General features: G+C 38.2%; 1 pseudogene; it reads right to left on the bottom strand.

Annotated features, from left to right (window-relative positions):
* Positions 1 to 968: 968 nt before the first annotated feature.
* LOC121171252 lies at positions 969 to 19,973 on the bottom strand (annotated as a pseudogene).
* Between the last annotated feature and the right edge of the window lie 7,910 nt (positions 19,974 to 27,883).

Raw genomic sequence — 27,883 nt, 5'->3', positions numbered from 1 at the left:
CAACAATCTTCTTCTTTTTTTTTTTTTACATTTTATTATTATTAGCATTTTATGATACAGTTCCATATTCCCTTATCCCCTCCCCAATTCCCTCCCCCCACCTAGTTCCTCTATATCATTACTAACATATAGTTCTTCATACTCAGTCATACGTCCATCATTGCAGGCATGGACAATGGCAGAGAATCCAGAATCCTACTGTCAAGATATAGTAAAGAGTTTCATTGTAAGTCCATCTTTGTCTGGAAGCAGAAATGCATACTACACTGCATCCTCACATCTGGATGTTAGTCTCCATTTCACAGCTACTGTACATCCCCTCAAATGAAAAGTCATGATACAAAATCAACAAAAAAAGAAAAATAGAAATTTACAATGCCATGAAGTTAAATGACATGTTACTAGATATGACAGTCTCCATTACACAGCTACTATACATCCCCTTAAATGAAAAGTCACAAAACAAAATCAACATCAGGGAGAAAAAAGAAATTAACAACACCATGAAGTAAAATAACATGCTACTAAATGCCTAACGTGTAGCTGAAGAAATGAAAATCAAGAACCTTCTTGAAGAAAATGATGCCACTGCATGATCTAAGAGTCATTGAATGATTTAATCAGAAGAAAGTGTTTTGAAGAGATGAGAACTAACAGAAAACTACAAAACCCATGTGATATAGTTTCTGCTGATCTTTGTTGGAGTGTGTCTCCTCCAGACAATAAACAGATGGGTTTTGTTTTTGTAATCCAGTCTACTAATCTATGATGTTTGATTGAGCTTAAGCCATTTACATTCAGAGTTTAATATGTATGGGTGATACTTTGGTCCTGTCATTTTAGGAATGGGTTGTTCATTGGTTTAATCTTCTTAAACAAGTCTTCTAATATTTTCAATGTTACATCACATAGATTGATTACATGTGCTGTAAAATGAACACGTCAAGCAGATTCTTCCATTTCAAAATTCACGTCACGTGTAAGAGTCTCTTCACGGACTCTGTGTACTGGGAAAGGGCCTGCTCGCTGGCCCCCCTCGTTCTTCAGGCTGACCACGGAGCGCACGTGCGCCTGCATGTCCTCAACAGCCAGCAGCTCCTCCTCCCCGACGCCCGCGCTGCCCTCGGCGGCTCTCATCTGAAGAAGCGTCGTCAGGATATTTTTTTTTCTGAGGAGCTATTTTCCATATATAACTCTTCCATGTCTCTCTCATGGAAGAGTTTTCCGTTTTTCCCATTCTTCAGTTTTCCAATACTCATGGTACAAAACTGTCAGTAGATACATCGCATAGTCAAAATTCTGTCTCTTTAAAGGATACCTGTCTGTGCTGATGGTGAGCACGTCGGTGGTCGGGCAGTATCGTTCTCCCATAAGTTTGATCAATTTCTTCTTTGCATGGTCGTCTAAATTCAAACTGGAAAGTTTAACCCTCAAGGTTACTGTGCGTGGATGGTCCTCATGAGGCGTGGGTAGCTGTGTCAACTTCGATTGAAAAAGGCCTCTCACATGTCTCATCAGTGTCAAGTGCAGCTGGCCACTCGGTGCAGAACTCTTTAAGAACTTCACAATGCTTTTTAATTGCTGCAGGAGTCAAATGCAGACGATTGGAGATCTTGAGCAGTTCCAGATTTCCCTCCTTTGCCATGGGCACGCCCTTCTTTGTGGGGTAACCCATCCAAGTAGGAAGAGGGACCACGGAGGGTTTAAATGGTGCTGCAACTGGATAAACACTGGACCAGTCCTGGTCAACTGCCATTTTCTCAGTCCTAGGAGGCATTGCCTTTCTCTCTCTCTCTCTCTTTTTTTTTTAATTATTTTTGACAATCTTGACATAATTAGGGTAAAAAGGCTCAAGCACTACAGAAAGACAGGTAAGACAATTAGTTACGTATTGTCTCCTTTGGATATCTGAAGTAAAAGGAGATTTTAAGGGAGAAGCCCCACCCAGTCTCCCACCCACCCCAGGTCCCTGATGTGGGGCATGCTCCCAGAGTCTTGCCCAAGTGGTTTTGATAGTTCAACAGTTCTGAATTGCTGCCACTCTCACCACTCAAAGCACAATGCATTTTTTGGAGATTCCACTGATTGACATAGTCCATCATAGCGTCTCGGTTTGCCCAGTATTTTCATTGCCAACATATAGCTGAGGTTGTTGGTTGACTCGTTCTGTCCTCTGTAGTTTGATGGTTAGTGTTCTGAGTCTGGAAGCTCGATTGGGAGGATCCCCAAAGAAACTTTGTCTGAGGTGTTCCCAGGTTTTTGTAGCTGAACCAGGTGAAACTCATTTTTCTTCCTACTTCATGCTTGTACAGCCCAGCCAGGGGGTCAAGCATTCTTGCAAATATGATACAGTTTTCTTGGTCAGGTTGTAGTTTTCATGGGTTGAGGGAGGGGTTGTGCCTCACCTAAGATGGAGCCAGCTTGTCATGTCAGGTCTGTTATTCCATTTTCATGCCAGCTTCTTCCAGTGCGCTCAACATTGTCTTTGCAAAGTTGCTGCAAGAAGTCATTTGAAATCCAAATTCATGCTATCTTCTTCCAAAGAGGATTTATATCTAATTCCACCAAGTGCACATTGATGCTAGCAATGAGAAATCACTTCAGTCCAAGTCCAGTGATTGAGATGATAAAGTTGAGCAAGAGGCAGGGGAAATCCCAGGGCCTATGGAACTGTATCATAGAATGATGATAATAACTTAAAAAGAACTTAAAATAAATAAATAAATCTTTAAAAAATTTTAAAAAGGGGAGGCCCTCAAAAAACTCAGGAAAAAAATGCATTCTGTGAAAAAAAAAAAAAACTATGAATGTACTTCAAGAAACTCTTGCACCAAAATAAACTTGTACTAACAATACTTCTAAAAAAAAGTTGAGCAACAGTCACAATTATGGACATCTGCAAGTATACTATTATACTAAAGTACAGGCTTAGTTTTCGAAGTCCCTTCTCTAGGGGAAAATCTCTAGCCTCTACTCTCCCTTAGCTCATCTTTGTTAGCACCAAGCCTCCAGTCCATATCTAGCCAGCCCTGTGAAACTTCTAAAAAATTTAATTCAACATCTCTCTTATGTAGTCTCTCTTATTAAATACAGAGAAAATAAGTAAGTTCAAATGCGAATATATTTCTAAAAATATATTTGGATTATTTTATTATATGCTATCATTCAATTTCCTTATAAATATTTATGATCCGTGTTATATCAATACACCAAGAGGACTTTAAAAAAAAAGGAAAAATTATCTTACTCCAAAAATAATCCTTTTTCTTCAGAATCTAGAGTAAAATTCTAAAACCACTGTAGTATTTTTCAAGTTTTAAAGAAATTATGATAGTATTTTCACTGAGGGGAAGCAATTCTCTATACTGAATCGTTCTCATTGAAACTTTCCTTAATATTTATTTGGACAGTTTGTTAAAAAAATCAGTTACAGATTTTCCCAACAGCTACTACACTTACACCTTTGAGAGCTCCTAATGAAAGTCTTGCAAGACAAAAATTTCACCATTGGAAATGCTAAACCTATGACCTCAACTCTCTCTTCCATTTATTCAGCAGCAATTTCAAGCTTCACTCCTGCTAAGCCTTCAATTCACAACATTTTTAAGAGATTTATTGGAAAGGAAGAGTCAATGAAAGAGAGAGATCTTCCATCTAGTAGTTCATGCCCATAAATGGCTGAAATGGCTATGACCTGTGATTGGGCCAGGCCAAAGCCATAAGCCTGAAACTCCATCTGGGTCTCCTCCATGAGTGTCAGACCAAGCACTTGAATCATTTTTGCTGCTTTGCCAGGAACATTAGCAGAGAGCTGGATAGAAAGTGGCACCCAGTCTGGACAGACATGGTATACTGGCACTGCACTTTACTGCAGTCCACATTAAGCACACAACTTTGCCTCCTACTCCCCAGTCATCTTCTGAATAATGTAGTGGTTACTTACCCAAGCATTTCTGTCAATATTTTTTCAACTGTTTCATTATAGAATAATTGAAACATTAATAAAATTAGAGAGGATGATGCCGTGAATCCTTATGTATTTATTATCCAGTTCCAATGGTGTTGGTCAGTAATGGATCACACTTTTTAAAAAACTGCATTTCTAATTATTTTTTCTTCTTTCACATTACCCTAAAAAAAAGTTTCCTTTCTAACTGAAGTTATTCTCTACAGCATGATATGGATCTCCTCTCTTCTATCCACTTCAGCTCTTTGCTCAATTTAGAACACTCCCTTTATTACTGATTTCAGATCAGTGAGGATTTTAACATGATCAATTTACTCCCTGTCAGAACTGCACACACGTACACTCACATATACTTGACTTTGTCTATCCTTTTAGCTAACATCCTACATTTCTCCATTTTCAGCCAAAAATCTGCAAAGAATATTGCACACACTGTTCCCTTGCACGTCTCAATTCAAAGACAGTCACACCATTGCTGCTACTGGCTTTGTTGAGCCCTCTCAACTCTGTGAGTTGCAAAATATTTAGTGTTGTTGGTCCCTCTCTGTGATCAGCAAAGCTGCTTCAAAATTTGCTCCCCATTGAGCCCACAAGAACACTATCTCCCTCACCTCCTCCTACAATTTAGGTTCTCATGTCTCAGTCTCCTTCAATTCTTCTTAGTCCCTCTTACATAGATATTTTCTGGAATCTGTCTTTTGTCCCCTTCTCTTCTCCTTTATACTATGTTGTAACAACTTACCCTAGTGCTTATTAGATTTATCACTCCTGTGTAATTGTTCTCAAACATTCAGATGCTAATGTGATAATGACACATACATAAGGACCAATAATTTAAAAATTCATTCATTCCTACTTGGGTGGAGTGAAATGTGTGCCACAAACTTGGGACGTTGTCCAGTGCTAGTCAGGCAAAGGCTTACTGTTCACTCTTGATGGCCCATGAATTGGCTTTAGCCTGGTTTCTGTTCAGAAGAAACTCTTCAGACAACATGAAAAGGCAGTACAGCCAGGCCCCTAACTTCAGTGAAGTTGTGAGGACCTAGGGTCTGCCTTCGCTGAGTATGTGTGTCCTCTCCTGACTCAGCCCCTGATCTCATGTCCCTAAGAATCATTGCCCTGTATCACAGCTTTCATCTTGTTCCTCCATGTCACCAGCCAGAATGACAGCTTCTACTATGGAATGTTGCATTATGCTTGGTCTGGTCCATGATTAGTTTTCAATAAACTTCTGATGAATAATGATAATTGCTAAAAGATGAATACTTGTTGATTATTAAGCTTCCATTTTGTATTTTGAATTTCTACTAAGAGTTTGAATATGACAAATTGCTCTTTAATTTGTTGTGATTAATTAGATTCTGTGTCATTAAATGCTGTTACTCTTCTATATGTAGGTACTGCGAGTCATTCTTTTTGGTTTTCTCTTGAGTTTTATTAACATTGGATCATAATTTATTAAGGTACATGTTACACTAAATATATATGCTTACAGTGTACCACATGTTGCTTGCATGCATATATAACAAAATGATTGTATCAATATAATTCCCATATCTGCCCAGCTCACATGCCTACAATTTTCTTTTCTTCTTAGGGGTTTTTGATGGAGAAAAAAAAAATACATGAATGGATCCAGAAATCAAGAAAAAGGTGGAAGCTATAACTGCAACATTTTGTGTTTCTAAGCCTTTTGACTTATTTTTCAGATGCACTTAAATAATAAAGATAAAATCTCAACTAACCAGGATGTAAATATAGAAATCAAATCTGTAAAAGATAATTATTTCCTGCCTACATCCCCTTTCTGAGGGAAATTAAAGACAAGTAAGGCAATAGTCAAATATCAGGCTACTCAATGTTTTTTTTTAAAAAAGATTTATTTATTTTTACTCCAAAGTCAGATATATATAGAGGAGGAGAGGCAGAAAGGAAGATCTTTCGTCCAATGACACAACAGCTGGAGCTCTGCCAATCCAAAGCCAGGAGCCAGAATCTTTTTCTGGGTTTCCCGCACAGGTGCAGGAGCCCAAGGCTTTGGGCCATCCTCAACTGCTTTCCCAGGCTACAAGCAGGGAAATAGATGGGAAAGTGGAGCAGCCGGGACTAGAACTGGTGTCCATATGGGATCCTGGCACATTCAAGGTGAGGACTTTAGCCACTAGACTACTGCACCGGGCCCCAGGCTACTCAATGTTTTGCCATGTTGCTGAGCCCAGAGTCAGTTTTGGATACAATATCATTTAACTAAATATCAGACTCAATCACAAGATGGGATCACCGCATGTTGGAAGACCATGTGACCTTATTAACTATCCACCAAACACGGATATATTTTCCATAAGTTCATTTCTTTTAAGAATACATTTGTATCAAGCTAAAGAGTCAGTGGAGATGAATAACTGTGATTGATAAGTTCCCAGAACCTTTGACAGGAGCGGGTGTTGCCATCCTATTCATCTGTGATGCTGTTGATCAGGGATCTATACATTCTGCCTCCTTCTCCTCAATACATTGGTTTGGCATGGGGAGTTGCTTCTGTAGTGTTTATTGAAAAAACAGCCAGATGCAGTCAAACTAAGACAAAAACGTCGCTTCTGTGTCCTAGCACACAGCAGAGCTGCCTTCAGCCTCTCCACTTTAGTACCACCTTGATCTGCATGTACAGGTCTTTGTTGAATGCTTTCAGAGGCGTGTAGGACAAGAGGAGATTGCTGGTAAAAATAAAGGATGCTACCAGGGGTTCTTTTCAAAGCAGATGGCCTGCAAAGAGCTGCACAGACTTGCGTGTCCAAAATAATTATTCTATAAATTGCCTTTTGAAGCGCAGATATCCAAATGAAGAGAAAAAAAACCCCACAAAACTTAAGGCAAGAAAAAGTATATTTCTTTGATTCCTGCTTTGGGAAAACATGACATGAAGTATGATTTACAAACCAAAGAAATGTATGCATTAGTTGCTTTTTGCAGTGTAAGCAAACAAGCAACAAACAAAAACCTCCTAAAATTTAGTTCCTTAAAACAATTGATTACTTCAATTTTGAATTATAAGTTAGTGAGGCAGTTCTCTCCTGCGTCAGCTCTGCTGTTGGCAGGTTGGTAGGCGCTGGGCTGATCTAGGATCACTCACACAGTTAGTGTTCGGGAAAACTCGGTCATCAGTAACCTGCTCTCACTCAATTCCCTTTAATATTTTCAGGGTTATCTAACTAGACCTCTCAAATCATTCCTTTCATCTTTAGAATCCTTTCTCCCAGACCCAGTGCGATAGCATTATGGTTAAAATCCTTGCCTTGAATGCGCCAGGATCCCATATGGGCCCTGGTTCTAATCCTGGCAGCCCTGCTTCCTATCCCGCTCCCGGCTTGTGGCCTGGGAAAGCAGTCAAGGACGACCCAAAAGCCTTGGGCTCCCCGGAAGAAGCTCCTGGCTCCTGGCTTTGGATTGGCTCAGCTCCAGTCATTGTGGGCACTTGGGGAGTGAACCATCAGACGGAAGATCTTCCTTTCTGTCTCTCCTCCTCTCTATATATCTGATTTGGAATAAAAATAAATAAATCGTTTTTTTTTAAAGAATCCTTTCTCCCTTGCTGTCTGAGACACCGCTTTGACTTCTTCCTTACAACCTTCTTTTTCACAGCTAAAAGCTTGCATGTGGGGGATGGCTAACTTTTGTATCTGTTCCTCTTTTCTCACCACCAACCTGGAGAGAATCCGCCCACTGTACGATGCCTGAGCTAGCATGTTCTGTTGACTCCCATTACCTATCTTTCACAGACTTCAGGTTCCTTAACCTCAGTGAATTCCTGTACTCCTACACACTCAGCTCACTGAACTAGAAAAGCTGGGAAACCACTTGCTCTTCTTTATTTTCCAATTCAGTAAGCCAGGCCCATCTCCCACTAGCACTGTTCCCTGCCACTCATTTGCTTTAATCAGAGAATTGATCTTCCGGAGCCCCATTCTCCCAGGTTTTATGCTCCCATGTTCTGCTCAGGTTGATCCAAAGGAAAATGCTGTTTCTCAAGATGAACAAAATCAGAACCAGCATTTTGGCACAGTGGGTAAAGCAGCTGCCTGAGATGCCAGCATCCCATATGGATGCTGATTTGAGTCCCAGTTTGTCCACTTGTGATCCAGCATCCTACTAATGGCCTATGAAAAGCAGCAGAAGATGGCCCAAGTTCTTGCACCTGCTTGAGAGGCCCAGATGAAGCACTTAGCTTCTGGCTTCTATCTGATCCAGTCCTGGCCATTGTGCCAGGTTTTGCTCTGGGGAGCAAACTGGTGGGTAGAAAATCTCTCTCTCTCTCTCTCTCTCTCTCTCTCTGACTTTCAAAATAAATCTTCTTAAAAAGACTATAAAGCTTGAGAATATAAACTTTCCCTCAGTAAGGATGCTCTTCCTTTGTCATTGCTGTACCCAGCCCACTAAATCAGAGGCCAGTAGTGAGGTCGTAATTCACCATGCTTCTCTGGAATGACCAACCAGCCAGCCCTTCTTATCACGGAGGAACTACACTACGCCCTTATTATTATTTATGTGAATTTGCCTTCTCTTCTACAGGCTTATGAAATGCCTAATTCATAGGCACTCTGTCCAAGGCAAATATATCCCTCAAGGAAAGTAAGTAATAAATCATGCCATTAAATCTATCTGATTAGGGCCCAGCGCGGTGGCCTAGCAACTAAAGTCCTTGCCTTGAAAGCGCCAGGATCCCATATGGGCACCGTTTCTAAGCCCAGCAGCTCTGCTTTCCATCTATTTCCCTGCTTGTGGCCTGGGAAAGCAGCTGAGGACAACCCAGTGCCTTGGGCTCCTGCACCCGCGTGGGAGACCTGGAGGAAGCTGCTGTCTCCTGGCTTCAGATCAGCTCAGCTCCAGCTGTTGCAGTCACTTGGGGAGTGAATCAGCAGATGGAAGATCTTCCTCTCTGTCTCTCCTCCTCTCAGTATATCCGACTTTGCAATAAAAATAAATAAATCTTAAAAAAAAACACCCTATCTGCTCAGATGTTACCCTGTTACTCAGGTACTACAGCTTTACAAAATGGTGTAATAAGTTAAGATTCAGTTATGACAGCAACTGAGATTTCATCTCCTTCTGGTATGGCATATGCTTTGAACTAGCAACCAAACTGTGGTATATGTCTCTCTGAAGAGAATATGTGGGTTTAGGGACCATGCAACAGGAGCAGGAATGGTTTTGCTCACCACTGTATTTAATAGTACACTCACTGAATCTTTGTTTCTGTCCTCAAACTTCTGCTCTGGGGTCTGATGATCTTCATGCCCAAGGAAAAATTGCTTTCAACCAGTGTCATTATAAGCTAGAAGCTGATACTGTCACCCAGCCTTTGGTGCTCCACTTAGAATTGAACCAACAAAAGGAGGTATTTTTATATGTCCCGAGATGATTTATTATGATTAATCATGGGAAATTGGTTTGTTGCTACACAACGAGAACAGAGTGGCTATATCTGAAACCCAATAGATTCACAGGGGCATTTTTTGTACTTCTGTGTTTCCTGGTTTAAAAAATCAGTTAAAGTCTGCATCAACCCAATAAGCCCAGGGCCATCAAAGATTCAGACGTGGTAGGAATGAAGGACTGGACTACCCCATTGGGTATTGAACTACAACCAGTCAATATTTAGACTGAAAAAACAATGAGAAAATACATGATCTAAGTAGGGAATAATACTAAGGCACACAATCAAGTACAGAAGAAAAATTGTAGTAACCAGGAATACTCTATTATCCATCCCTACTATTTGCAATCTCATCCTTACTTTTTCTGAGCATTGGAAACAGGCACTGGCAATTCAATTTATAGGTCTCCAGACTATAAGGAGCCATATCTGGTATTTATGGGAAGGATTTCATAATGCCTGGAGATCTTGGACGTGAGATAGAAAAATGATGAATCAGACTCCCTTCCTACTTTATTGGAGAGAGCTGGTGTGTTGTATCATGGGTAGTTATCATGTGTCTAGCTGAAGCATGAATTTGTGAAATATGGATATGAGGTAAGAATTGATGTTAAATAGCTAAAAATATTTGACTATGTTAGTCCTGGTCTGTTTGCTGTCAGATTTAGTTGTCCAGCTCTGCAATGTATCTCAGGTGCTGAGTCTTAAGAGCTCATTCCCCGAGCCTGAAACTGGACTTGGCACTCATAGGTGGTTGGATAGCTAGAAGGAGAAAGAAACTAGGGCATGATCACCCTTTGTTGCTAATGTGGGCAGATTTTTCCAGCTGTGGCTACATCTGTGGCTTTGCTCTTGCCAGACTACTGTATTTCTAGCTTGCCCTATGCAATCCTGGCTTTGGACATGTGGGTGAATCTCCTGCCACTCAGCTCCTAATGGGTTGGAGCTTCTTACCATTGCTGATTCTTCACTGGGCTCTGTTTGACTCTCAGCAGCACTATGACCTCTATGATTAACTCTGCACTCAATCTCCTGATAGTCTCAGATTCCTGTTCTGGCTTGTGGCTCTTCTCTCCTGTCCACCTCTTACAGCCACTTTCTGACACACAGCAGCTTCTCATTATCTTTCATCTAGAATATTGATCATACTTTCCAAACTCTGGTCTGCCACTCTCCCCTCCTTAATACACGTATTTCATCTTTTGCATTTCAAATCAGAATAACTTTCTGAAATGGAGGTCCACGGGCAACCTTGTTTTGAAACGAACCCACTTAATGTCAAGACAACGTGAATTGTGCCTTCTACCCAGTAGAGAAATTGTCATTAGAAAATGTGGAACTAAGAACACAGGCTTATAGGACGGTAGAAATAATTTTCAAAATCATCAGTGGAGCACCCAGGACTCGAACTAGTACCCAAATGGGATGCCAGTGCCACATGCTGAGGCTTAACTTACTATGCCATGGAGCCAGCCCCTTATTATGGCATTAATTATCTACATTTTTTCTAATGGCTAATGATATTGAATATCTTTGTATTGGCCATTTGCTTTTCCCCTTTGATAAAATGTCTGTCTTGTGTCAAGTTTTTTTTTAATTGATTTTTTAACTGTTGGATTTTAGTAGCCATCTATTTGAAATACAAGTAATAGACCTAAAAATGTAGTTAGCACATATTTTTCTTTGGATTATAGTTTCTTTTGTGGATCATTCTTTTGATATCAAGCCTAAACATTCTTTTGGCATCAAATCTAAATATTCTTTAAAAAAAAAGGTTTATTTATTCATTTATTTGAAAACTGAGAAGGAGAGAGGGAGAGAGAGTAAGAGATCTTTCATCTGGTGGCTCATTCTCCTAATGCCTGAAACAGGTAGATTTAGGCCAGACCGATGCCAAGGGTTTGGAATGCCATGTGGATCTTCTATGTGGGTGACAGGGTCTCAAATGCTTGGAGCATCATCTACTGCTTTTCCCAGAAAAATCAGCAGGGAGCTGGATGGGAAGCTGAGCAGCTGGAACTCAAACCAGTGTTCTGATCTGGGATACCAGCATCACAATCACACCATGATTTGTTGTGCCACAACCCACAACAAGAAACTTTCTTGCCTGGCACTAACTCCCAACAATTTTCTCCTCTTTATTTATTTATATTATTAAAGATTCATTTATTTTTATCGGAGAAGCAGATCAGATTTATGGAGAGAAGGAGAGAAAAATACTTCCATCCTTTGGTTCACTCCAAAAATGGATACAGTGGCTGGAGCTGAGCTGATTCAAACCCAGGAGCCAGGAGCTTCTTCCAAGGCTCCCACATGGATGCAGGGTCCCAAGGCTTTGGGTTGTCCTCTATTGGTTTCCCAGGTCACAAGCAGGGAGCTGGATGGAAAGTGGAGTAGCTGGGACATGCACCAGTGCCCATATGGAATCCTGGCACACGCAAGATGAGGATTTAGCCACTGAGGCATCGTGTTGCCCTCCCCCTCATTTATTTTTTCCAACATATAACATTTTACATTTAATTTTGTCATCCACGTTTTGAGTTAAATTTTTCATAAAATTTCAGATTTAGCTAAAGGTGTTTTTTTTAAACTTATGCTTCAGCACCATTTGTTGAAATGACTATCATTTCTCCATTGAATTATTTTTATACCTTTGTTAAAAGTCAGTTAGGCTTGTTTGTGTAGCTCTATTCCTGGATCCTTTATCCTCTTGTTTTGTTCTATGCCGATCCCCTGCCAATATCGCACATTCTTGATTGTTGTAGAAGTCTTAAAAGACAAACCATTTGCTCTCATTTATTTTTTTATTTCTAAATTGCTTCAGCTGCTCTGGTTCCTTTATTGTCCCTTGTAAGTTTTAGAAGTGAACGTTCATCTTGGTAGTTAAGATGCCTGTATCCCACATCTGAATATCCTAGTTCATCTCCTTGTTCCTGCTCCTGACACCAGTTTTCTGCTAGTGCAGTTCTTGGGGAGCAGCAGGGGTGGCTCAAGAGAACTAGTCACTGTCACCCATGCAGAACCCCAGATCCCGTCTCCAGCCCCAGCCAAACCCCAGCTGTTAGAGGTATTTGAGGAATGAACCAGCAGATGAAATCTCTCTCTCTCTCTCCCTTTCTCTCTCTCCCTGTCTCTCAAATACATTTTGGGAATTTACAATGGTTCTGTATTACCTAAAAGAGAAACTTGCTACTGGGACTTTGACAGGGATTAAATTAAATGTGTATGTCAGTTTGAAGAGAACCGACATCTCCACGAGGTTTTGCAGTCCATGAACATGATGGCTCTCTCCATTTATTTAGGTCTACTTCGATTTCTTTCACCAGCATTTTGAATTTTTCATTCTGTAAGTCGTATCCATGTATTTAGAGTCACATGACTGTTTAACTTTCTTTTGAGTAATGATTAATGGTATATTTTTCATTTCAATGCTCATTGTTACTAAAGAGTATAAATACTTTAAAAAAAAAGATTTACTTATTTTTATTTGAAAGGCAAATTTTACAGAGAAAGAAGAGGAGATAGAGAGAGAAGATCTTTGATCTGCTGGCTCACTTCCCAAATGGCTACAGTGGCCAAAGCTGGGACAGTCTGAAACAGGAGCCTCTTCCAGGTCTCCCAGGGGCCCAAGCACTGGTGCCATCTTCCGTTGCTTTCACAGGCCATAGCAGAGAGCTTAATTAAAAGTGGAGTAACCAAGAAATGAACCAGCACCCATATGGGATACTGGCACCACAGAGCGGAAGATTAGCTTAGATGCCACCACACTGTCCCCTAAGTCCCCGAAATGACTTCTACTGTTTACGTAGTGTCCTTCAATCTTGCTGAACTCAATTGTTTTAGAATTTTTGTAGATTTCTCGGGGTTATCTATGTAGACAATGATGTGACCATTTCCTTTTTTCCTTTCTGATTCATATGACTTTTGTTTCCTGCTTTTGCCTTATTGAATTATCCAGAATTTCCAGCTCTATATTGCATGAGAGCGGTGTAAGTGGACATCCTTACCTTGTTTTTGATCTTACGGGAAAATGCATTCAGTCTTTCAACATCAAATACAATGTTTGCTAAAGGGCTTTTGTTGATGTTTTTGAAACAGGTTGAGAACAGTTCCCTGTGTTCCTGCTTTTCTGAGAACTTTTATCATGAATGCGTAGTGAATTTTTTTTTCTACATCAATGAATAGGATCATGCAATTTTTCCCTTTTTTTGACCTGCTAATATGAATGAGTATACTGGCTAGTTTGGTATTTGAATACTGAATTAGCCTTACTGAAATAAACCGCAGTTTCTCATACAGTAAAGCTGAACTCTGTCTGCTAAAATGTTGCTGCTTTTTTGTGTGTGTCCATATTCAGGAATGATATTGTGCAGTAGTTTACCTTATTTTATACTCTTTATCTGAATTTTGCCTTATGATAATGCCAGTTTTATAAAATGAATTTGGAAGACGCCCTCATTTTCAATTTTCTACAAGAGATTGTATAGGTGTGGCATTCTTCTTTAAATGTTTAGTAGAATTCTTCAGTAGAAGAATCAAAACGTGTAGATTTCTCTTTGGGGAAGTTTCTAAAGTTCAGATCCAAGTCCCTAAGCAGTTAGAAGACTATTTGCACCATGCATTTTACAATTGTATTAGTTGTAATATTTTGGATTTTTTTTAAAAAAATTTGTCTGAATCATCTGAGTTGTAAAATTCACTTTCTATTTTGCTCCTGATGTTGCTCATTGGTATCATCTCTCTCTCTTTTTTCCTTTGTGGGTCTTGCTACACGTTTATCAATATTACTGGCTTTTTAGAAGCGTAAGCTCCTGTTGATTTTTCTCTATTAATCTGTTTTCAACTTTACTCATTTCTGTTTTCAATTATTTCCCTTTTTCCACTTGTCTTGGGACTATTTTTCTGTTTTTTTTTTTTAAATAGATTTCTTTATATTTATGGAAAGTCAGATATACAGAGAGAAGGAGAGACAGAGAGGAAGATCTTCTGTCAGAAGCCAGGAGCCAGGAGCTTCTTCCAGGTCTCCCACATGGGTGCAGGGTCCCAAGGCTTTGGGCCGTCCTCGACCGCTTTCCCAGGCCACAAGCAGGGAGCTAGATGGGAAGCAGGGCCGCCAGGATTAGAATCGGCACCCATATGGGATCCTGGCAGATGCAAGGCAAGGACTTTAGCCACTAAGCTACTGCACCAAGCCCAATTTTTCTGTTTTTTTAAATAGGTTTTTGATATAAGAGTCTAGATTATACATTTGAGAAATTTTTTTCTTTCTAATTTATCTGCTGCTATAAATTTTCCTCTGTGTGCTTCTTTATCACGTATCTTGACATGTATTTTTATTTTGATTCAGTTCAATATATTTTCAAGGTTTCTTTGAGACTTCTTTGAGCTATTGATTATTTAGGAGTATATTGTTAGTTTCCATAGCTGTTTGGAGAATGAATCAGTAGATGGAAAATCTTTCTCTCTGTAACTCTGCCTTTCAAACGAATCATATAAATCTCAAATGAAAAGGAAATAAATTGAAAAAGAATGGGTTGTATGGCATGAGAAATAACAGAACAGGAATATGGATGAATTGAAAGTATGCTTTTGCTCATAGGTTTTTACATCATATTTGATACATATATCATATGTGAAGAGATTTTTATATTATTATTTGAAAAACAGTTTTTATATCATGTTTGAAAAAAATCACAGCATCATAGCATTTGAGAGTAGGAAAGATAAAACAATCCTGAACTCAAGTGAGGTTTGCACATTTCACTCAAAGTGAGAAAGTGCAATGAGAATTCTTGAAACTTTCAGCGATCAAGAAAGGGCCCCAAGGGGGTTGGGGAGCAATTCTGGAACACGGAAAGGACCACGGCCTTCTTCACTGGCTACTCGGCTTTGTCCCCATCATTTGTATTCTCCAAATCACTTTCATCAAAAATCTTCATTGATGTAAACATGGATGAATTCTCAGATGCCTTTGCATGGAAAAGTAAATATGTTTGGCAGATTCTCCAAAGGACAGTGCTCCTGGTACTGTGTCAAAACAGTCGCTCGTTATATTATCAAGTGCAAGTTTGCTTCCATTTCACCTTCGGCTACAAGTGGCATAGTTGCATTTGATTTCTAAACCAACAGTGAACCAAAGGTTTGATCAATAGATTTTGCCAGAGGGAGAAGCAAATTTACTGCGGTAGTTGTTTGGAAAAATCTTCTCTTTATGCCAAATGCATCACCTGATTATACGCATTTCTTCTATTTCTTTTTGTCTGCCTGCCTCCCTGCCTGCTTGCCTTCTTTTCTTTCCTTCTGCTTGTCAAATAAAGGCTACTTTCATATACAGAAAACACCACAAAAATACATTTTTTTAAATATTCATTGACTCAATTTCAATGTAACTATAAATTTAATCAAAATGTATTTTGACAAGAGCTATACATCCTCTGGTAAATGGATTTAAATGTACTGAAAGGTAAAGTGCCTGATTACATGTTTCAAATAATACATATATATTCTGGTCAACACAATTGAATGGAATTTTCCTCCATTGGCAGCTGGATAGACTTGTAATCCTTGTTGTGGTTAGGTTTTTCAGAGCACAGCCAGAGACCTGGGGTTCTTTACCACTTGGGACCAGTTAAACATTCTTGCCTAGTGACCATTTTCCAAATGATTTGAAGAAATTTAAGGATGCAGCAGTGTGAAGACCAAATGTCCCCTGGGGAGGCCAAAGCTACTACTCCTTGCACATAAATCCAAACCCAGCTCTGGGCCCACATAGGTTACTCCTGTACTTCCAGTACAACTCAAGGTACGAAAAGGGCCTTAAGTCTTTGGACTCGGGGTGTAAGGTCAGTTTCAAGCTTTGGCCACAAGAGTAATTTGCAGCCCAGAATTTTAGCCAAGTGCTGACCGCGTCCATAAGGCCTTTCGTGTTCACCACAATTTTAGCTGAGTGAGCCAAGATAAAGGAAAGCTGCAACCACAGTAGGAACACAGTTATTTAGTCTTGAAATATTTAATGTTTGTACAAAGAGTGAGGTTATTTTGTGTCTCTGTTAAGTGGTCTTCAAAGTTGTTCGTTTGGTTAATATGCTTTCTTTATTTGGATGAAAGATTGGGTTTGTCTGCCAAATCATTGCCTAATCATATGTTATTTTGCCTTCTAAAATGGCCAGAAAGCTTAGTTATGCTGCTTCAACATTGGCTTTACATATGTGATCATACTGGAGTAGCACAGCATCAGAAATTTGTGCGAATAGTGCAAATGAAGAATCTCCATTGTTGCTGATAGAAACTGCATGTTTTGTTTGTTTCTTCTGTATCTTTGGAGTTAATTTTTTTTCAGGTGGAAACATTTACCTCTTCAGCAGTCAAACATATCAATATTTAATACTGTACGTTCTGGATTTTGAAATCTAAAACGCCTACCCACTCCAGGGCTGTGAAATAGCTTCTCTCTGTTTTGTTACAGCATGTACAGAGTTTCATTCCCACCTTTGATCTATTTGAAATCTATGATGCTGGTGGAGAGTATGATGTAGATCAAAGGCTATCATTTTCCACACAGTAAATAAAGTGTTTTTAAGACAGTTTGGCGAATACATATTTTTCACCATTGACCTGAGAGATTACCCGCATCATATGCCAAATTTCTGTATGTAGTTTGGTATGTTTGTTTATTTTCTGTCTCATTCATCTGTCTCAATATTTTTGTTGTAACACTGTATTATTTAATCACTGAGATCCTATGAAGTAGTTTTATGATTGGTAGAGACAACTTCCCTTCTTTATTTCCTTTATTAATTTTTTTCCCCATTACTCTAGTTGGTGGATGAATGAACCTCAAAAAGTTCATGGACAACAGATATTGGTAGATTATTCATAGATTTCAAAATAAGTTACTCTTTCAATTTTTTTTTTGATGAATGTTTATGTTTCCCTGTGCTTTTGCATGTGGTTTTAGAATGATCTTGTTTTATCTTATTTACGTAACTGAGAAAAAGCTCAGTCAATTGAGTCTGTGGCAATGTGTGTTGCTACCACATTGAATTTATGCAAACCAAGAGAGAATTTACATCTGCCATAAACTGAGTCTTCTAACTCAACAATAGGAGAGGCATTTCTAATTGCATCATTGGTGTACTGCAAAGTGTCTTAAGTTATTCTTTGCTTAAATTTTATACTTATTGGCAAATCTAATTTTTGATGCTATCATTGTTATTGTTAAGGGGACCCTCTCCTCCATGACAAATTCTCTGTAATTGTTACTAAGTCACAAATTTTTATATCTTGAAAACCTTTAGCTTTCTCTGGATGGAAATTTTTTTGAAGATTGCAGAAGCTTGACTGTGATTCAGTGATACCCAACTTTACAGATGCTCTGACAGTGACAGTTCCTTAAAAAAGGGATTATTTTAAAATTCATTTTATTTGAAAGGCAAAGCAACAGAGAAGGGGAGAGACAAAAAGAGATCTTCCATCTTCTGGTTCATTCCTCATATGTCCCTACAATATTAAGGGCTGGGCTAATCAGAGACCAGGAGCCCAGAACCTCATGCATGCCTCCCACATGGGCGGCAGACACTAAAATACACAAACCATCATTTGTTGCCTCCAGGCGCATTAGCAGGAAGCTGGATGGGAACTGGAATCAGAGCTCCATCTCAGACACTCTGACATGGGATATGGACATCACAAGTGGCAGTTTAGTCCACTGCACCATAACCCACCTTATTTTTACCCTTCTTTAAATTCATTTATCTATTTAAGGGGTAGAGAGGTAGGACACTAAGAGAAAACTCTCATCCGCTGCTTCACTCCCAAATGGGCAACGGGGCATAGAGACATCACCTCTGTCTCCCAGTATCTCTTTTGGTGGGAATCCGGAGTCAGGAAAAAGAAGCAGGTAGTGAACTCCAACAATCCACTATGGGATGTGTGCATCTTAGTTATAAGGCTAAATGTCTTGGTGGTGGATATTAAGAAGGGAAAAGACAGATGGAAAGTGAAAGAAGATAGGGAGTCAGACTGAATTTGAAGATCTAGTTTCCTATTTTGATTTATATCTATTGAGATATTTACTTTTTCACTCAGATTTCCCTGTGATTTCATTACTCATCATTTATTTTTAAGATTTACTTATTTAACCATTTATTTTAAAAGATTTACTTATTGTTATTACAAAGTCAGATATACAGAAAGGAGGAGATGTAGAGCGGAAGATCTTCCATCTGATGGTTCGCTCCCCAAGCAGCTGCAACAGCTGGAGCTGAGCCGATCCGAAGCCAGGAGCCAGGAGCTCTTCTGGGTCTCCCACATGGGTGCAGGGTACCAAGACATGGGGCCATCCTCCACTGCCCTCCCAGGTCACAAGCAGGGAGCTGGATGGGAAGCGGGGACGTTGGGACCAGAACCAGTGCCCATATGGGATCCGGGAGTGTCCAAGGCAAGGACCTCAGCTGCCAGGCCACCGTGCTGGGCCTCATTACTCATCATTTATAACTTTTCAAACAAACTAAACATGAATTTAACCTCTTTTTCATCATATTTTACACCCTCACTCAAGACAGCACTGTCCAAGGTGTCAAAATATCTTCATAGGCTAATTCCAAAATATTTACAAAGGGGACAGGTGACCTTCATAGATCAGTCAGTCAATATTCCTCTTTCTTCTGGAGTCGCTGAACTTCCAAAAATGAATGATTTTTTTCATCTCATTGAACTGTAAATTATCAACTTTTTCCAAATCCCTACCATCCTCCTCACATTACCTCCACAGGACACTTATGTCTAAAAGATCCAGCTACTTCATTGTCCCTGTGTTCCTTTTACTTCCTATGAGAACAGCACAAATTCTGTAAACTTTATCAGGAACACCATGCTGCTAGAAAAAGAAACAATGTCAATTTAATCCACAATCCACTGTCACACCTTATTCAGATCATTCTATCCTTTCCCTAATGTCCTTTACCTAGCCCAGTGTCCATCCAGGACACCACCACTATATTTAGTCGTTAGGTCTCTTAGACACCCCATGGCTTTGTTTTTCTAAGCCTTTGCCTTGATCTGGATGACCTTGACAATGCTGAGGCTTACTGATCGGGTTCTTTGTAGGAAATCCACCATTTGGGATTTTTTGGGGTGTTTTTTCTCTTGGTTATAGTTGGGTTTTTAGGATTTGGAGATGAAAGCCAGAGAGAGATAAAGCATCCTTATCGCATGTCAATAAGCTGTAGATTTGATGTGACTTTCCCAGTGTTAATCTTCAACACGTGGCTGACGTGATGTTGGTCAGGTTTCTCCACTGTAGAGCTACATGTCTATTCTTGCGGCACCATGCTGTACTTATGGGAAGTAAATAAATCTGTATTCAAAGGAGTTTCAAAAACTTTCATCTATTTCAGGGAAACATGTACACTTCAATTTGGAATTTTTCAATATGGAACATTTGCCTATTCTCCCCATTTACTTACACTATCATTTATATCAGAATGGGTTTATGGTTATTTATTCTTAATTTTGTGTTACAATCCAATACTGCTTAACTTATTTTGTTGTTCAACTTACCTTTTCGTTGGCCATTAACACTTATTTTTCAGGTAGTTCCCATACCCCTTTTACATACACTCATCATTGTGGCTTTTATTTTAGTAGTACTTTCTTGTTTTCCGGAACTACAAGATGCTCCAGCCTCATCTTGCTCAGTTTCTGCTCCCCAATCCTGAGATCCGCTATTTCTCCAAAGAACACTTGGTCCTTTTACTGGAGAAGAATTCACCCTTACTATTATATTCTGTAGAGTTTGAAAACTACTTTAATGTCTTGTAGTCATCATTACATTATGACAAAGAGTAGCTTCACTGAATTAAAGAACCCTCTGGGTTTCCCCTATACAACCCTAACCTGTACATCAAGTGTCGGTTACCCACTGCTTATGATCTTTTATATAATTTTGTCTTTTCTAGGATGTCACAGAATGCTAATCGCACTGTATGCAACCCTTTTACCGTGGCTTCTTTCACTTAGCAATTTGTATTTCAAATGTATCCACATCTTTTGATGGCTTGACTGTTCGTTTTCTCTCTGAACATTTCATTACAGACTTAATCCACTCAACTAGAGAAAGACATTTGGATTGTTTCAAGTTGTGGGACAGTTACAAATATATGTGCTCTAAAGCGTTCATGTGCACATATTTGTATCACTTGTGATTTCAGATCAATTGAGTACATACCTAGCAGTGCGATTGCTGAGCACATAAGGTTATCAAGCTTTTTTTCTTGTGAGAAATTGCCCAACTGTCTTCCAGAGAGGCTGTATCAGTTTGCATTTCTCCCAGCAGTAAGTGAGATTTCTTGTTCTATATCCAGGACTTCACTAGGGCTTGTTAGATTTTCGGATTTTAAGGCTTTCTACCAGGTTTGCAGCTGTATCTTGTTTTATTTTGCAATTTTCTAATGATGAAGAATGTTGAATCTGTTTTCACATGCTTCTTTGCTAGAGTTATAGGATCTCTGATGAACTCTTTGTTCAAATGGTTTATCTATTTTTAAGTGGGTTGTTTTTTATGATTGATTTTGGAAAGTTCTTCATGTATTTTATGCACAGAGCTTTTTTTAAGTAATAAATTTATTTTATTTTATTTTTTAAATTTCATTTCATTTTATGATATCGTTTCATAGGCTCTGGGATTCCCCCAACCCCTCCACATACCCTCCGCCCATGGTGGATTCCTCCGCCTTATTGCAGTATTACAGTTCAAACCCAGTCAAGATTCTTTCATTTCAAGCATGTACCATGCATAGAGTCCAGCATCTTATTGTCCAGATGAATTCAACAGTTTCTTGGGGAGACCATCTCTGCTCTGAAAGCAGAGCTGCCAGAATATCGTCCAGACCAATTAAAAGCCACAACGTAAAATCAACAACAATTTACAACATGATGGAGTTAATTGACATGGTATTGAGTGACCAATATGTCAGAAAATGCAAGTTCTTAACCATAATCTGTGACTGCTTCATTGACATTTCAATTTTAGTTTATGTACAACCGGCTTCTATCCACCTTAAAATGGCTATAGGATACTATTCAGCTGTCTCGTGTCTATTTTCATTTTTGTATTTAGCAGTTTATTGTATTGAAGCATAACTTTTTCTGAATTTGGCAGATTTTGGAATAGTCCAAACAGGCTTATAGCTCTAACAAGGCATATGTCAACAGTTGAGGCGCAGAACAGTTTTAGGAGGGGTGGTGCACAGAACTTTTTAAGATATGTAAAAGCTTCTAGCCTGTCTTTTCATTATTTTATTTGTCATTTATGGAGTATAAAATTTTAATTGAATCTATATGAAGTATAGAATTTTAATTAAAATCTAATTTCAAATTTCTTTATCTCATATGTAAAACTCATCAACAAGTTCATAATAATATGGACTTTCTCTTATTTTTTGCTTTAAGAAGGTATGACTTTGTATTTAACAATTAAGCTTGTGATTCATTTTGAGCTACTTCATGTAGAGCTTGTTCCAAGGCTCAGTTTTTGCATTTGCATATCCATTTTTCAGCACTTTTTGTTGGAAAAAAATCTAACTTTCTCCATCAAATTATCTTTGTTCTTGTGTCAAAGATGAGTTGACTGTATTTATGGGAGTCTATTTCTGGACTCTGTTCTGTTCTTTTTTATCTGTGTACCTCTTCTTTTGTTGATATGGTAATATCTTGATTATTGTAGACTTGCAGTGGAGTTTAAGGAGGGTATGAGTCCTCCAAATTTAGGAGAGTAATGAACTTTTTCCTATTGTAACTTTTCTATATTCACTAGTTCCAGAACTTTTGTTGATTCTTTGAATTTTTAATTGTAGATAATCATATCATCTATGAACAGAGAGTTTTATTTCTTTCATTCTAGTTTATTATATCTGTTGGTTCATTTTCGCATCTAAATGCGTTAGTTAAAACTGTGTTGGATAGGAGTAATGAAAGACGATGCATTTGCCTTATTCCCAGTTTTCAAAAGCACTCAGCTTCTCACCATAAATATGGACTCAGGAATAGGAATTTTTTAGATGCTCTTTATCTAATTGAAGCAATTTCCATCTATTTCAAATTTGCTGACAGGTTTTGGTGTTAATAACTGGATTAGTATTAGATTTTGTCAAATGCTTTTTCTACCTCAATTAGTATGAGCAAATGATTTTCTTTTCTACATTGTTGATAAGATACACTACTTGCTTTTTTAATCAATCTCGCGTATCTGTTATAAATTCAACTTTATTATGGTATGTAATTTTTTTACATACATTATTAGATTTCATTTGTTAGTATGTTGTTGAGGATAGTTCTCTTTGCCTTCATGAAAGGTATTGGTTTGTAATTTTCCTTCTTTTGTAATGTTTGTATCTGCTTTTGATACTGGGTTAATGCTGATCTCATAGAATGTGTTAAACACATTTTCATTTTGGGGGAAGAGATTCTGGGAAACATCATTTCTAAGGTGTCTAAGAATTCACTGTTACAGCTATGTTGGCTAGAAGATTTCTTCTTTTGTAAAGTAAGTGCTAATTAAAATTTTCTAATAGCTAACTATTTTTAAAATGATTTAGTTTATTTTTTTTATTTGTTTGAGAGACAATGTGAGTTGACAGAGAGGTAGAGAAAGAAATTGTTTATAATTTGTTCATTCTTCAAAAGACTGTGAAAGTCAGAGCTGGGCCCAGATGAATCCAGAAGGCATCAACTGTATCTGGTCTTCCATCTTTGTCAGGAGCCCAAGCACTTAGGTCATCTTTTGCTGCTTTATCAGGCACATTAACAGAAAGCTGCATCAGAAGTAGACCAACCAAGACTCAAACAGTACTCTGAATGGGATGTCAGCATTGCAAGTGGTGGTTTAACTTGCTGCACCAAAACATATAAGTAAAAATTTAAAAGTAAAAATAAATAAATGTCATTTCAATAATTGACTTATTTAACCTGATAGATTTCAATTACTATCATTTTATCATAGTATAAAATATTAACAAGATTTCCATATTCCTTTTTTCTATTAAGCCTTTGAAATATGCTGTGAATCTTATACTTATTACACATGTCAATTTGAACTAGGCAGGTACCAAGTGCTCAGTACCCACATGTAATTAATGACTACCATACTGAATATATATTGAAGGTCTCAACAAAACTGCAGTTACTGTTAAGTTTTAAAAGCAGATATTTAATCCTTTCTCATGATATTAATGACAGACTATAAATTTGCTATTGAAAGGTGTATCTTATTTATTTTAAAGGCAGAGACAGAGAAATCTTCCACACACTGGTTCATTCTGTAGATGCCTGCAACCATTGGGAGTAGGCCAGGCTTAAGCCAGGAGAGAGATACTCAGTCTAGATTTTCCATTTAGATGGCAGGGACCGGATCACTTAAGTCATTACCTGCTGTCACAGAATGTGCATTCACAGGAATCTGGAATCAGGAGCAGAGCCTGGGCTCAAACCTAGGCATTCTTATATGGCATGCAAGCCTTCCAAACATTATCCTAGCTGCCATGGCAAATGTGTGGCTTGAGTTACTATTTCTAAAAGGAAACATCCAAAGAAATCTTACAGGCTACTATTAGGAAATAAGCCTTGGCAATGAAAAGATATTATGTGTGAGACTACTTCTTATATAGTAAATGCAAATTAACTTAAGGGATTGTCATGAAATCTCTGGTGGTAGCCAGAAAATTGCAGTTTTCAGTGGTAAGATGACTGCAACTGTTTGAGATGGAATCAATATGCTTAGAGAACTGTAAAACTAGTGCCAACAACCAGCAAAGTGATTTGATTTTGTTTCATTAAGCCATTAATTGTTAACATAATTTTACAATGTAGACAACTCATCAAATACAACAGAGCGATGAATGCTGTTGGATATACATCCTTAGCTGATGTATATCAGCTTTGTAAAGCTCTTCCTTCTTTACTTCATCATCAGTTTTTCCTTTTCTAAATTGGATCTGGCTCTCCTAGGCCTCTGAGAGCCCCTAGCATCATTCAATGAACAGGGCATTGACAAGTGGTTGCAGAGTATTGCTTAAGATGCAGCTAGTAAGGCAAAGAAGGCAGATAAAGGTAGCAGGGCTCTGGTATTTCTGGCTCTGAGGTCCAGGGGCCCCCAAGTGTCTTCACCTGTATGAAGTTAAGGAAAGAGCCTTTTATCTGTATTGTGCTCACCATTATATCCCTGAGATCTTGAAGAGGAGAACAAATTGTAAGTGGTTAACACATAACAGCAGAGTGGATGGATGAGTCAATGAGCAAACCCATGCATGAGTGGATGAAGAAAAGTAAACTTATGCCTTCACAAGGACCTTCAGTCTTGCTGTCTACCTGAAGTGTAAGCTCTAGGTCAAATTCATACTCTGTCATTACCTTTTCCCCTTTTTGTGTCCTCATAAATTCTAATCTGTGTCCCATTCCACATTGTCCCATTGCTTAAAATAGTTTTTTTTGGGGGGGGGTGAGTATAATACAAAGAAATGAATGTATTTAATCTGCACGACCTGGTAAATTTTGGCATGTACAAGCACCTGTGATACCATCACTACAGTCAAAATAAGTGTATTGAAGATCTCCCAAAGATTCCTTACATACGATTTAGGGTTTTAATCTGTTACTTTTTTGTTTGTTCATCTGTTTTCCTAGTTAGAGTTGTCACAATGTGAGATCTATTCTGCACATATTGGGAAGTGCATAATGTTGTGTTGTTGACTACAGATCTTGTGTTGTACAGCAGATCTCAGGTCTTATTCAACAAGGCTGATTCCCCGTTTGCCCCTGACCTCAGGTCCCAGCACCACTAGTGTATCATCTGCTTTTATGACTCTACTACATCTTGCATACATGGAAATATCCTATATTCCTCCTTTTATGACTGACTTATTTCACTTAGCATAGTGTCCTCTAGGTTAGTCAATGTTGCCACAAGTGGCAGTATTTTCTTCTTTTTCTATAACTGAATAATATTCCATTGTATGTATATACTAGGGCTCAATATCTTTTGTTGCAACCATGTGGATAGCTACCACTCACCAACCGTGTGAATTTGGGTAAATTACTCACTTTCTATTAGCCTCATTTTCCTGATCAGTGAATTCTGAGTAAATACCTGATAGGTTGGCCAATGTGCTGGGCTGTTATTTATTTATTTTTTTAAAGTAAATAGATGAAATGAGGCTCATGAACCACTTAGCACAATGCTAAGAAATGCTCACTAAACATTAACCATTTTCTTTTTCTTATCTCCCATCTGTCACATGGCTGTCCTGCCTATGCATAAAAATAAGAAACAGCTGACATTTGTTGAACCAGGAGATATGTAAAGTTACTTACAGATGTTATCTGACCTAATTCCAACAATAACAGTGTCCTCATTTTCCAGACAAAAAGACTAGTGTCCAAAATGCACGATTTACCTAAGTTCACAAGTACTAAGCAGTGCAGTTGAGATCTGAAAATGTGCCTTTCCCATTTCAAAACATAAGCTCTTTCCACTCTATTACAAGAACTTGTCTCATGCCAAAAGTTGGTGGCTCCCAATGGTTGCTTAATTTATAAAAAGTTGGCATTTTAAAAAGACCCATCACAGGACAATCGGTGTTTGGCTGTGTGCTAGGTATTCTGAAGGGTACAAGATGAGCAGGACATGATCCTCTGCCTCCCAGAAGCTGAGAATATAAAATGATCGTTACATTAGGGTCCATTTTCCTTGGCCCTTTTTTCTGCTATGATTCTAGAATAGCTCACACCATCTCTCTGATTGACTCACCTTTCTGATTTTCATTTCTCTGGTTCTCTCATCTGCACAAACTGTTAATTTAGGAACTGCATTTCTAAAAAACCCAATTTTCTAAACTAACAGGGCTAACAAAAAGCTGATTATCTCATCACAGTACATTGTCAGCATGTATGCTTAGGCTTTTTAATTAGCTCGAAATTGCGACCCTTTATGTAACACAACATGTGACCCCTTATGTAACGCAATAACAAACCCTTTCAAAAACATTTGTTGACAACCTACAGTAAGTTAGTCAGCATCCAAAAAAACCCCACAAATACTTCTAAAATCCCACCCATGTTTAAGGCTTGTTTTTTTTAAAAAAAAAAAAACAAAGAATACAATATATAGGGGCTTCTCCCACTCTTCCATCTGTAAAAAGCTCTGTTCTATCAAATGCCTGCTGTGCTACAGGGCATTCAATATATAAGCTAATGTAAAGTACAGGATGTGATACCTGAATTTTCTTTTTAAAAATCTAAATTAATTAAGGGATCAATGGCTTACTGTTTGAAAGAAAACAGTCTAAAAAACTGAACTAACTAACCCACAGAAATCCAGTCCTTACTATTAAATGGAGTAAAAATTTTAAAAATCACCTTTGTAAAAATAATGTCATAATAATGGTTCCCTCAAAGCATCCTGCCAATAAAGGATTGGCATAATAAAAATGCTTTCTAAATTTCATTCTTAAGTTTTTAGTTTTTAGCAAGGTTCCAAATACTTCATAGAGTTCTAAGAATATGATAATATTCCCTTTCTCCTTCCTCTTCTCTCCCTCTCACTCTTCTTCTTTCTTTTTCCTCAATTCTCTCGTTCACTTTTGAGACAACATATCTTAAATTCACATTGAAGTTGAGGGCTTAATATTGTACTAAATAAAGAGTTCAACAAATAAAAAGCAAAGAGAAAATTTAGTGAAAATATGGGAAAGCGCTATGATCAAATGGAAAATGATCATTTCACCCATACAGAGTAAATTTCAAAGTAATTATAGATCTTTCAAATTATAGTAATGTAACATCCCTAGCTATTATTTAGACAGAGATATAAAACTATGTTGACAAAGCTGTATTTGCAGAAATAAATGAAAATGAGTGATATCTACTGAATTTGCTTCATTTTTTGTGCTCTTGGTTCTCATGCTTTCAGAAATGTTTCTTAAGAACATTTAGAACATCCTGACAATCTCTAAACAGGAGGTCATATGCACAGAGCAGAGAGAGAGAGAGAGAGTGGCTCATTACATGATGTGGTTCAAGTAAGAGCAAATCCTGAGACTTTTTCGTACATTTCAATATGTCAAGTTGGACCTGGCATTAGGCCAAGTACAGGGCAATTTTTCTGTGCTTTCAGAGACTGGTTGATTGGTTGTAGGGATTTGAGATTCAGTGATTTTGTTCCATGTTGTGCTGGGATCCACAAATGGAAATATTTGTAGGAAACACTGCCTTTCCCATAGAGAATGTCTGGTACGTTTTGAAATTTAGTCATGCTTTCTTAAATTTGTGTTTTGTTTTAGACTTTATTTTTCCTGTTCATATTGTTGGATAAAAGAAAGAAATTTTCTATTTTTCTTAGGCATATGATATACTTATGTATTAAAGGGGTTTTAAAAAAACACAAGATTGCTATCCATTACTTCTTGGATGAGACCAGGGCTCTCAGAAAGCCA

The sequence above is a fragment of the Ochotona curzoniae genome, unplaced genomic scaffold (assembly GCF_017591425.1).
Source record: "Ochotona curzoniae isolate NIBS_2020 unplaced genomic scaffold, NIBS_Ocur_1.0 contig_1274, whole genome shotgun sequence".
In the NCBI taxonomy this organism is placed as follows: Eukaryota; Metazoa; Chordata; class Mammalia; order Lagomorpha; family Ochotonidae; genus Ochotona; species Ochotona curzoniae.
This window is presented reverse-complemented; position numbering and strand designations above follow the sequence as displayed.